We start from the raw sequence: 13032 nt of genomic DNA on the forward strand, positions 1-13032 counted from the left end.
TTTCAGGAATATCAAGTGTGCAGAACCAGTTAGCTTGTGGGAAGGAGATGTGGCCCAGTCACATGACCGTCCAGAATACTTGCCTACATATTAATACCAAACCGGCGCTGAAACCCCAGAACATGTGTTGCGTGAGGGTTTCCGTCTGTCCAGTCATGGCTGTTTCGTTGATTTAGAACATAGTCCCAAGTGAACTTACATTCATCAGTGAACTGTGCTCGACATGTGAACAGCGATGTGTCGATGAACGGTGCAGGAACCACGTGCAGTAGGCAACGCGTTGTGGAAAATGGGCTTGATCTATAGCCTGTACCCTTTGTAAGTGGTACAGGTGTAATTGTTGCTCACGTAGAACTTCCCAGACGATATTCTGATTAATACCCATTGCGCACGCAATTGTTAGACTACTTGTTGGCGGGTTCTCTTCACTGCACGCTGTAAATCTTCTTGCAGTTCGGGCGTGGACGTTGCGGTGGAGCACCGCAGTCCTGCCTCCTCACGCAGAAGTACTTGCTTCTCGGAGCCGCTGCGTAACTTGGGCAGACGCTTAGTGACCTCAGATGACCGTCTGACGTAGTAAACATCATCCCGTCTACCCTACTGCTTACCAGGACAAACAACTCTGAGACTTTTTTCTTTCCCTCAGCAGACGTGGAAGCGTTACACATCTCAATTGAAACCATCGCAGAACGGAAATGGTACGTTTCCGGACATAGGTTCCTGTTCAAGTCATAGAAGTTTAGAAAATTCCGATCAGCCTATATACAAACATGTACAGCTTGACGTGCTGAATTATCAGGCTGTAACATGGTTACCACGGTTTCTGTTGTAATACTGTTATGTTGGCTGAGCATCTCGGTGAAGTTTCGCTTTGTTAAACACTGCAGTGCAGGTCTGGTTCGAAAATTAAAGGATAAGTTCTAAACTAGTCACCAGTATAAAAGACACGCAACTGTGTTAGAAAATTTCACTGACACTTTTACATGTCACTGAAAGTGTGCACCAAGAGAAGCTTTCCACTTTGCGTTCATGTGTAGCACCTTTTCCCGCGGGGTTGAAGCAGGTATCGGAACGCCATGCTCTTTTTTCTCACTGAACCAAACGAATGATGCAGCAACCAGTGTTTTATTTTCAGCTTTCTTTAATATAACGCAGTTCTGCATACTATCTGTAATCGTAATTCTGAAACAGAAGTCTTCAATTTTCGTTTCTTATTCCAGTCTGACATAGTCGATGCCCCCATCACCATATTCTGTGGCTACAGTCTTCAGCTCACCTTCGTCTATTCTGTTTAGTATTTCCAGCTTTTTCCCTGTCGAAACAACCACGTTCTTTCGCTTCGAAGCCATTTCACTCACTCACTCTCAAAACACGGGAACAAAAGAACAATACCTGTACAACTTCGTAACTGTGTAAGGAACAGAGCTATGCTGACCATTGTAATGGTAGCTGGAAGCGTGGGAGCGGCCATCTCTATGCTACCTGCAGTGCCGATCAGCAGCTGTATATACCGTGCCATACCAATTGTTTACTGCAAATTTCCGTTTTAAAGAATAAAAGAAAAGGAAACAAGAAATGAATCCGGACAAACACGAAATCCGAATTAATGAGGTCCAGATAACGAGGTTCTTATTTGTACCTCTGACTTGTGTAGAATTGGTAATATGCTCCTGCAGCGGTTTTCCCCGTACGAGCATATTTTGAAAGCGCCACACTACGACCAGTTCCATAAAACACAACTTGATTGTACCTGATGTCGGGTGGCGGTGGTGAAACCGCGTGAAACCACTGCCTGCTTTGCTCCTCTGTCTCCTGGTCGTTCTGCTACACACTGCACTCAGTCAACGCTGCAACGTTTCTGCTGTTTCTTTGTGATGACGGGCGTTTTGAATGGGCGTGAGCAGTCGCTGTATTCAGTGAGCAAGATCTTCAAAACTGATCCACCACTGATTTTTGCTTTCTCCACTATCGCCTTCTGATATGTCGGTCTTTCAGCACCAAGGCCTCCCTTCTCTTGGGACTCCCCGTTCCTCAGAAAGAATTATTCCGCCGCTTGGTTCTTCGTCATTCAGTGTCTGTGCTACCTAACTACCGTGAGGAGGACATGCTTAGCCACAGTTTGGGAAATTATTGGCGGAACGATTCTTTTACTCTGGAGTGGAGTGTGCGCTGTTTCGAATCTTCCTGGCAGATTGAAACTGTCCCATACCGGGACTCGTACGGGGAATATTGCCTTCGTTCTGGCCTAGGCTGTGCATAAGCCATTTCTACGCCGTCTACATTCTTGCTGCACTAACACTTCTGGAGGAATGGAATTTTTTTGTGTCATCAGTGTTCTCACTGGTTTGATGCAGCCCGCCACGAGTTCCTCTCCTGTGCCGTGCTCTTCCTCTCAGAGTAGCAATTGAAACCTTCATCCCCAATTATTTGATGCATGTATTCCAGTCTCTGTGCTCCTCTACAGTTTTTATCCTCTAAAGCGCTCTCTAGTACCATGGAAGCTTTTCCCCTCATGTTTTAGCAGATGTGCTTTCATTCACTCCCTTCTTTTTGTCAGTGTTTACCACGTGTTCCTGTCCTCGCCGATTCTGTGGAGAACCTTCTCATTCCTTATCTAATCAGTCCGCATAATTTCCAACATTCGTCTGTAGCGCCACATGTAAAATGCCTCGATTCCCTCCTGCTCCGGTTTTCCCATAGTCAATGTCCTATAGTCCATGTTCACTACCATGCAATGCTGTGTCCCAAATTACATTCTCAGAAACTTCTTCGTCAGATGAAGGCCTATCATTAATACTAGTAGACTTCTATTGTCCAGGAATTCCCTTTGTCAGTCTGCTTTTTATCTTCTCCTTGCTCCGTCCATCATGGGTTATTTTACTGCCTAGGTAGCAGAATTCCTAGACCTCGTCTACTTCGTGATCCCCAATTCTGATGTTAAATGTTTCGCTGTTCTCATTTCTGACACTTCTCATGCTTTCGGCTTTCTTCGGTTTACTCTCAGTCCATATACTTTACTCATTAAACTGTTCATTCCATGCAGCAGATCTTGTAATTCTTCTTCTCTTTCACTGAGGATAGGAATGATAGCAACGAATCTTATCACTGATATCATTTCACCTAGAATGTTAATGCAATTCTTGTGTCCTTTTTTATTTCCGTCATTGCTTCTTCGATGTACCCGTATAAATTGAACAGTAGCCGCAAAAGACTACATTCCTATCTTGCACCCTTTTTAATCCGAGGACTTCGTGCTTGGTCTTCCACTCTTATTTTTCCCTCTCGGTCCTTGTACGTACTGTATATTACTCGTCTCTCCCTATAGCTTACCCCTATTTTCCTCAGGATTTCCAACATCTTGCACCATTTTAAATTGTCGAACGCTATTTCCAGGTCGACAAATCCAATGAACGCGTCACGACTTTTCTTCATTCTTGTTTCCATTATCAACTGCAACATCAAAAGTGCCTCTCCAATGCCGTTACCTTCACTAAAGCCAAACTGATCGTCACCTAACACATCCTCAATTTGCCGAAATGCTGGCCTTTCAGCACCAAGGCCTCCCCGTTTCTTGGGACTCCCGGTTCCTCAGAGACAATTACTCCGCCGTTACGTACTTCGTAATCCAGTGTCTCGCACTTTTCGACTCTTGCTGTATTAGGAATTTTGTGGATGAAGCTTTTTCGAAGGTCTGATTGTTTCTCACCAGCGGGAATAGCCGTTTTCTAGCCACTTTCCCCAGTGATTTTAGAAATCCCAATCGAATATTATTTATCCGTTCTTCCTTTTTCTATATTAAGTCGTCCAAAGCTCCTTTTAAATTTTGATTCAAATACTAAATTCTCCATCTCTTCCCTGTCGACTCCTGTTTCTTCTTCCGTCGCGCCATCAGACAAATCCTTCCGTCATAAAGGCCACCTATTCGCTCTCTCCTCTGAATTTAATAGTGGAACTCTCATTACATTCTTAATGTTACCGCCCTTGCTCATAATTTCACCAAAGACTGTTTTGAATTTTCTGCATGCTGAGTCAGTGTTTCCAACAATGTTTTCTTTTTCGATTTCTTCAAAAACAGATATTGCAGAATAATAGTTTACCCACGGCCCTGGCGTTCTTTTGTGAAGTTTGGAGAATAGGAAAGCGATGTTACGAACAGTGAAGCTGTGTATGAAGCTCCTTAGTCATGTGTGGATAGCTGAATCGCAAGAGCATTGCCCGTGAAATACGAAGTACCGGGTTCGTGTACCAGACTGGCACACAGTTTTAATGTTGGAAAGTTTCTGTAAACATTGTTACGTTTGTATCCGAGTTTTAACTGTTCGTGTGTTGTGCTTTGGAGCCTGACTTGGGGAACAAGTCCCGTTTTAACCCAGACAGCGTAAAAACCACACTCAGACCGCCTGGTCCGTCAGTCGTCAACCCGTCGGTCGCTTGAATTCTATCCGTGACTGGCAGACCACCCTCCTCAGCATGTCAGAGTGTCGCACGCAAGGCCAAGCGACCAGGTCATTCATCGTCCGAATGTAGTTGACGAAACCGCAGCGATTTAAAAAGGTGAGAGATACAAGGAATTTTGTAATTTAAAGTGTCACATAATCTCGCGGAAGTAAAATTAAAAAATACAGATAGGTAAATTACTAATAACGTTGGCATCATAAGAAACTATTTTTTAAGGGAACAGAAATGTTGTTCTCTTTCACGTTCCTGTTTCTTTTATAGCGGCTGGCTGTTTCATCGCCTGTTACTTAAACGTGAAAAGCGTCTTTATCTGTGCTGTTGATCTGGCCTCTCGGCTTTCTGCTCCATTAGCTCAAGAACCGGTAGCGGGTTTCTAGGCACCCCGTCTAATCAACCGTGGCCTAACGTAATGAGCCTTTAAGCAATATCGTGACAGAGGAGAATTGAAAACTGGTCCTCATTCTTGCCGAATCCCTAAGACTGTCGAGAAGCATTAACATTAATTGCGTTTTATATTCTGCCTGTGGTACTTTTGGGAAAAACTGCTAAAATTAGAGTTCGTTAGTAGCTTATAAAGAGACTGAAATTCCGTTTTGCTCGTTGGCTGGACTGTTAACTTCCAGTTTTATTTTTATCAGAGGTCACTTATAATCATAAGAGTAGCAAGGCGACACTTGTATGTAGCAGCCTTAGCACCACCGGAGCATTACTTATCAGGCGGTATGCCACAAGAACCACAAGCAACTAAAAGTCATAATTCTAACTAAAATCCGTAGATATAAGCGAATTTCTAAAATGTAGCGTCAGCCACGACTGTCGGATAGTGAACGGGAGACATGTCTTTCAATCAGTTCTGCACCAAGCAGAAATACGCCATTTTTGTGTCGGTATACGACTTTCGGATGACACGGTCAAGTATTTTCATTTGCTTGCTAGTGCGATGAGAGATTCCCGCAAAACGAGACCTTTGAACCAAGCTTCTATGTTAACAAAAAATGGCTCTGAGCACTATGGGACTTAACTGCTGTGGTCATCAGTCCCCTAGAACTTAGAACTACTTAAACCTAACTAACCTAAGGACATCACACACATCCATGCCCGAGGCAGGATTCGAACCTGCGACCGTAGCGGTCGCGCGGTTCCAGACTGTAGCGCCTAGAACCGCTCGGCCACTCCGGCCGGCCTATGTTAACATCACATTTTATTATCTCATTCTTTTGGAGGGAGGGACACACTCATTTTTATACGAGACACGTTCAATAAGTAGTGCAAAACATTTTTTTTTCTGGAAGCAGGTTGGTTTTAGCCAGGATTCCAATGCACCGTATTATTCCCCACTCTTTAACTACAAAACCCTATTTTTCAACATAATCTCCGTTCAATGCGACGGCCTTACTCCATCTTACTGGGATTGCCTGTATGCTCACATGGAGCCACTCTACTGGTCGACGTCGGAGCCAACGTGTTGATGCATCAATAACCTTTCCATCATTCACGTACTGCTTCCCGCGCAGTGCATCTTTCATTGGGCCAAGCGGGTCCAAGTCGGAAGGTGAGAGAACTAGGTTGTTTGGTGGATGAGGAAGAATAGTCCAATGAAGCTTTGTGCGCTTTTCTCGCGTGAGTAGACTTGTCTAAGGCATTGTGTTGTCATGGAGAAGTAGTTCGTTTGCATTTTCATGGCCACGAATACGCCGAAACCATTTCTTCAATTTGCTGAGGGTAGCACAATGCACTTCAGAATTGGGCGTTGGATCAATATGGAGGACATCAAGCAGAATAACGCGTTCAGTGTCCCAGAAGACAGTCGCCATGACTTCACCTGTTGAGGGTGCGGTTTTGAATTTTCTCTCTGGAGGAGATGTGGTGGGACGTCACTCCATGAATTATCGTTTTGTTTCCGGCTCAAAGTGATGAAACCATGTTTCATCGACCGTGACAATGTTCGACAAAACACTGTCTCGATTAGCCTCGCAGCACGCAAGCAATTCCGCACAGATGGTTCCATGTTGCTTTGTATGGTCTTCTGTTACGCGGCGAGAAATGCCGAGCGTGCACATCTTTGAGTGCACCAACTGGTGAGTGAGTGTGTCAGCACAACCAAGAGGAACGTCCAGTTGAGCAGCGACCTATTTTATTGTGGTCTGTCGATCACCTCGAATGAGAGTGTCTGCACGTTGTCTGCGCGTTCCAACTTTGCAGGAGTCACAGGTGTGCGCGGAAAGCCGGCACGCGGGAGATCGAACAGGTTTGCCCGACCTTCTTGCGATGATGACAGATGCCTCGCCCAACGACTCACCGTGCTTTTGTTCTCTGCCAGTTCTATGTAGACATTCTGCTACCGCCTATGAAGATCTGCTATGTTCTGGTTTTCCGCCAAACGAAACTCGATTACAGCTCTCTGCTCGAAACGCACCTCCGTTACAGACGTAACGTATCGTGCCGCCACCTGTCGGAACTTCATGAAACTTTAGGGGCTGAAGCACGAATTTTCCGTGATGTTCCGCAGCAAATTCAGCAATTTTTCAACCAAAATTGGCCGTGAAAACAAACGTGTTGCATTACTTATTGAACGCCTCACGTATCTTAACGATACATAACTGAGACATAATGCCGTTCAGTGTTATGTATTTTACAGCTGGCCGATGTGAATAACGTCTTATTTGTGTCTACTAAAGCCGTGGAGAGTAAAAACTTGCTAGCGTGTAACGGCCCATCACCGCACACGACATCACACTCGTGTAAAATGTCCTCCTCTCCACTGGCTTTTACCCCGAACTGTGGAAGACTTTCCTTGTCCTTCTGTTCCCTAAACCTAACAAACGCCCCCCCCCCCCCCACCGATACCTCTTCCTAACGTCCCATCTGCCTCACCTCCGTGTTCAGTAAGGTCTTCGAGACTATCCTCTCCTGCCGTATTCACCGCCACCTTAACCAGCACCACCTCCTTCCTCTTACCCAGTGTGGTTTCTGGTCTTCCTTTTCAGCCGACGACCAGCTCCTTAACCTTACCAATCTTCTTTCCCTCCAACTTAACTCCTGTCGCTCCTCTATCTTTGTTTCCCTTGACCTCCAGAACACCTACGACCGTGTCTGGCATCCTGGGCTCGCCTTCAAACTACTGACCTATGCTCTCCCTATCAATTTCGTCCGTCTCGTTGCTTCCTTCCTCTCCCGTCATCCCTCCTATGTCACTATCCACAATTCCAATTCTCGTACCTTCTATCCCTCTGCTGGCGTGCCCGAAGGCTCTGTCCTTTCCCCTCTCCTCTATTTCCTGTACACTGCTGATATGCCCAAACCTCCCCAACCTGTTCATCTCCTCCAGTTTGCTGATGACACCGCCTTCCTAGCCCTTTATCCTACCCTTCAACGGTCCCAACGTACCCTCCAAACCCACCTTGACAGTTCACCACTTGGTGCAACCAGTGTTCCTCCGTATAAACCCCTTCAAGACCCAGGCGATCATCATAGGCTGCACCACCCGCCCCTTCCATCTCCATGATTTCTACCTCACCATTTATGGCCATCCTATCCACCTCACTCCTATCCTCAAATACCTTGGCCTCTCACTCGACCGCCACCTCACCTGGAGTCACCATCTCCTTACAATCCAACACAAAGCTCACAACAGATTCTGCCTCCTGAAGCACTTGTCTGGCCAGACATGGGGAGTGCCTCCTTCCACCAGTCTTCACACCTAAAAATCCTTGATCTGCCCCATACTTTGTTATGCCAGCATTGCTTGGATTTCCGCCCCTCCCAGATTCTATTAAGCCCTCCAAATCCTCGAATGCCATGCACTCCATCTTGCCTTCTGCATCCGCCTTCTGTCCCCCATGCGCATCCTATACGACCTCATCCCCTTTCCCTGCATTATCCTTTTCCTTGAACACATCTGCACCCTGTATATGGTCTGCCGCCTCCTGCCTTGTCACTCTTCATCTCCTGCCCCACCTGTCCCCTGCCTCTTGGTGCACTCCCTGACGCCTCTATTCTTTGCATCCCGCCCCCTCCCCTGCTGCACCTTGCTCTCCCCTCCTTTTCCATCCTCTCAGGCCAGGCAGGACACGGGAAGTCTTCCACAGGTCGGGGTAAAAGCCAGAGGAGAGGAGGACATTGTACAGGGTAGCAAGGACAGCCAGGAAGGAAGGGGGGTGGGGGGGATCCTTGAGGTGGCGGTAGGTGTCGCCATCATGACCAGGACCTTGGCAGGTCCCTGCTGGCAGTTTTATTCTTCGTCGTGTGTGCTTCATCTCTTAAAGTGGTTTTAAAGTGTCTTGTTCTGGAGTGTTTTTAATACTGTGGCTAACTTTTAACTTGTGTATGTGACTTCAGTGCCCTTTTGTGCTCTACGAATCGCCAACTGTGTGTGTATGTGCGTTTTTAACTTTATGTAGATTTTTTTAATTGTCCCCCCATGAACGTTTTCATGTCAGTGTATTTTTATCTGCATTATCTCCCCTTACTCTGCTTTTATGTCCCCCTTTTTATCGCCTTTATATGTATAAATTTCTTCTTTTATTAGCTGTCATGTCACTCGGCTGAAGAGCGGCGGGTTGTGCCGCTGACATGAAATCACAATAAAGAAGAGAAAAAAAAGTGTGTAACGACGCTGTTTGGTTGTCTGAATGTAGTTATGTCATAATGAGAGCAACGTAAAAGCAGTAGTTACTGAGTTTTGTAAGAACTGTTACCTTTCCGGCTTTCAATTGCTGTTGTCAAGGAAAAAACGGAAGTAATTTAGTCGAAATCTTGTCCTTAGCTAGAAAAAATTTAGTCTCAATCATCTGTTGCTCGAAGACTCCCATTTCAGAAGATGCACGTAAGTTGCAACACATCGTAATGCAGTAATAAAAAGAAACTCGAACACCCAATGACACCACTTGACAATACCTCCCTTCCTCATAACAGAAATTGATGATGATGTTTCTCTGAATGGAATACTCAAATTCTGTTAAGACAGAAGTTGTAGGGTACATGATCAGATTGTTTAATACAAGTTTTCTTTTTCTTGACTGCCAATCATAATTAAAATTACCAGTTGTCATTGTTAAAGTATTATCTTTAGATCATATGAAAGCAATAGGTAAGGACTGTACACACATGCCACGTCGCTACGGCTGTTTGCACTGCTCGCCACAAGATCGAGACAAATTAAAATTGTCAATGGTCAGAGAAATTAAGTGCCAGAGAAAAATGTTCGCCAATGAAATAATGTATCAAATAGAGAGAATATAATCTGGAAATAAATCACAGTATAGTCACAATCAACCACTTGACCTAATCGATAAAAGTCATACGCTAGGACTGTAGTATTGCATGGATATGAGACTCCAGGTACCTAAAATTGGAGCTTTTTCTCAACAGCGGACAACGGATTTATGATATTCATGAGACACGATCATCTTGCGTGAGCAGGTCACTCTTTCGAAAGGACACCCGTAAGTAGTTAGTGAAAGTTCTCAGTTTTGTTCCTGGTGTAGGAAGTACACAAGGTTTTGCGAAGAAAGGAGCGAGAAATGGTATAACTGAGGATCTGCTGCATATCGACATACGGGATGACTGGCGGCGGAGATGAAGTAGAACGCATCGGAGAAGGAGCCTTGTGCCTGAGAGGCGATCCCTTGACATTCTAGCAATATGGTGTCTCTTGATTATGAAATTCTTAGTCTAAAGCTCGGTGTGCTCAGTACGTATGGCAGTCAATGTTTTAATCCCAAACGATGATGACTGTGAAACTCTTCAAAATTTCTAGAAATTTATCCCAACCTTTGTACTTTAGTTTTCTAGGATATTTTGTTTAATAATGTCACTGAGAAACGTACGTGGTCACACTATATGTGTCGCTTACCAGTTAATACTCATAAAAACAATAAGTGGAAAGTGATATTGATGAATTATGCAATGACTGTTCATGACAGGCGCGATTAAAATTTTGTGCTGTTGACATCACACTGCGTAAATGATTTACATGTAGCTGCCCCCAAAAAAGTAATCGTTCATTCGGAGACCGCCTGCTGATATACTGCCTAGGTGGTATTTTCCCTCAGTGGTGATCTGTGTGGTTTTTCGTATTTTAGCAACAGTCGAACAACAGATGCTTCAGATGATTCTGTCACGAAAAGATAACCTTGATCCTCAGCTATGTGAAAGGTGTGCCGCCTGACGCCATATAAAGCTGCTCAGGGCCCACGAGAAACACAGGCCCCCCGCAACGTACTTCTGACGTCACACTAGTCTGCATGACCGCCACACTCCCCTAACGCTCGGCTCCACGCAGGGCCCATGGGCAATCAGTATGTACTTGAAAAGGTACCCACTAACTTGATCGTGCGCTATTGAGAAACTGCAAGTGTTTAAACGCGCAGTGAAGAATTACTCACTCACTCCCCGCAGAGGACGGCTGTTGGCACTCGCAAGACCAGCAGTTTTACGTGGTCACGTGCTGTAGCGCACGCATCACGGCCTGTCTTTCTCGTGGGCCTCTAAGCTGCTCCTAGCGATGGAACAGTATTGGTCAACTTCCAGCCATCAGAGAGCGGCGTCTGCTATGGGCTTTCAGCTGTGCTATCGATTGTAACACGTTAATTATTTTTTTGGCCTATTTAAATAAGTTGTGATTAAGCAGAGTACCTGAACAGCACAGATTAACTTACCTTATACAATCAGTCGCAGTCCAGTACCTCTGCCACGGTACGTACTACTGCAAACCAGGTGCCGCACTGCTGTTGAAGCACAGGACCTCACATTTAGGAGGAGGAACCCTCCACCATCCGAACGGCCAACAGAATGTAGATTTCGCGTAATTTCGATAAATCTATTTAGGTGAATTACGTAGAGACTAGTGCCACGCTCTATTTCGGCCGATTTCTTCACCTTGTCGTCGACGGAACTATAAACTTTGACCTTCCTTCCTCCTTTCATTTCACAGTCGCAGCGACGCGTGTTAGTTACCCATGAGCAGAAGCGTTCAGGGAGCAACGAGGCATCCGTCTTGCTCCGACCGTTTGCACCTGTGTCTACACTCCAGAAGCCACTTACATTGTTTGGTGTAGGGGACTTCAGATACCATAATCTTTTTCCTCCTTTCCTCTTCCATTCATGAATGACGCATGGGCAGAACAATTGTCAGTACCACTCCGCATGAGCTCCGATTTCGCAGATATTTACGTGGTGGCCATTTCACAAGACGTAAGTGGGAGAAAGTAATATGCTCTACGAGCCGTTTTGGAAGGTAAGCTCTCGTAATTTCTACAACGATCCTCCCGGTGACGCATAACGCCCTCTTATAACGTCTGCCGCTGGAGCTTGTGGAGCATCTCCGCAACAATAACAGGTCCAGTGACGAAAGGCGCCGCTCTTCGTTGGGACTTCACCGTGTCTTCTATAATTCAGCTAGATGAGCATCTCAAATTAATGAACAATACTCAGTAGTATAGGTCGAATAAGCGGTTTGTAAGCGTCTTCTTCTGTTTGTAAATTACACTTCCTTAAGATTCTCCCCATTAATCTCAACCAGGCATTTGGTCTTCATTTTGCTTGTTTAATGTAGTCATTTCGCCTTAGGACCCTCCGGGTGGTTGCTCCTTGGTATTTTTTTTTATGGCGTTACTGATTGCAGTGATTTGTCGCCGATAGTGTAACGGTAATGCCGGCGGGTGTGGCCGAGCGATTCTGGGTGCTTCAGTCTGCCTCGGGCATGAATGTGTGTGATGTCCTTAGGTTAGTTAGGTTTAAGTAGTTATAAGTTCTAGGGGACTGATGACCTCAGATGTTAAGTCCCATAGTGCTCAGAGCCGAGCCATTGTGTAACAGTAATGGATGTCTTCGTCTACTTATCCGCTACTTCTTTTGGCGCTTCAGTCTTCCTATAGAAGACAGCGTCGTATGCGAATAATCCCATTAGCCTTCACCATGTCCACTAGATAATTCAGAGTAACGGCCCTATACCATTCCCTACAACAGATTTACCCGTCCTCGTACCCGCACAAATACTCTACTTAGGAAGACTCGTATTTTATTCACAGACGACAGTACTATCTATATCAAGGAAGACGGCATTAAGCTGGCCGCATTTACGGATCTGTGGATCTCAAGGACGCAAAGACAGAGCTGAGTTTCGTAAGATCTCTCTCTCTCTCTCTCTCTCTCTCTCTGAGATCCATGCTGCTTTTCATGGAGAAAAATTTCGTTCTCGAAAAGCCTCATAATGCATGAGCATGAAACACGTTCCGTAATTATATAAATCACTGACTTTAGCGATATAGCCTTATAGTTATATACTAGAGAGTCTCTCAAAACTTTAAAAAAAATTAAAACAGTTGATAGTGGTTCCATTACCGATAATATTGGGAAAGGGAACTATTGGTCAGAAATGCATATTTATCGTGTTACGGGCACACACAGCTCACACCGCTTAACAACAAGCTAGCTGTTAGAAACAGTTCAAAGAGACGACTGCCAGCCTGAATTCATGCATGGCAACGGCGCATGAAGTTCTGCTGTACTCTGTCAAAGATCCCTGGTGCGTGTTGTAGCAGAAGAAACATTAGTGTAGTAGTCTTCTACAGA

The 13032-nt window shown here is 45.2% G+C and overlaps 1 protein-coding gene across 1 annotated transcript in view; it reads left to right on the top strand.

Moving 5' to 3' along the window:
* The window catches only part of LOC126424363 (cadherin-89D), a 253872-nt gene that overhangs the window by 141048 nt on the left and 99792 nt on the right, over positions 1 to 13032 (top strand). The window lies entirely within an intron of this gene.

Source organism: Schistocerca serialis, chromosome 1 (genome assembly GCF_023864345.2).
Source record: "Schistocerca serialis cubense isolate TAMUIC-IGC-003099 chromosome 1, iqSchSeri2.2, whole genome shotgun sequence".
NCBI classification, from domain to species: Eukaryota; Metazoa; Arthropoda; class Insecta; order Orthoptera; family Acrididae; genus Schistocerca; species Schistocerca serialis.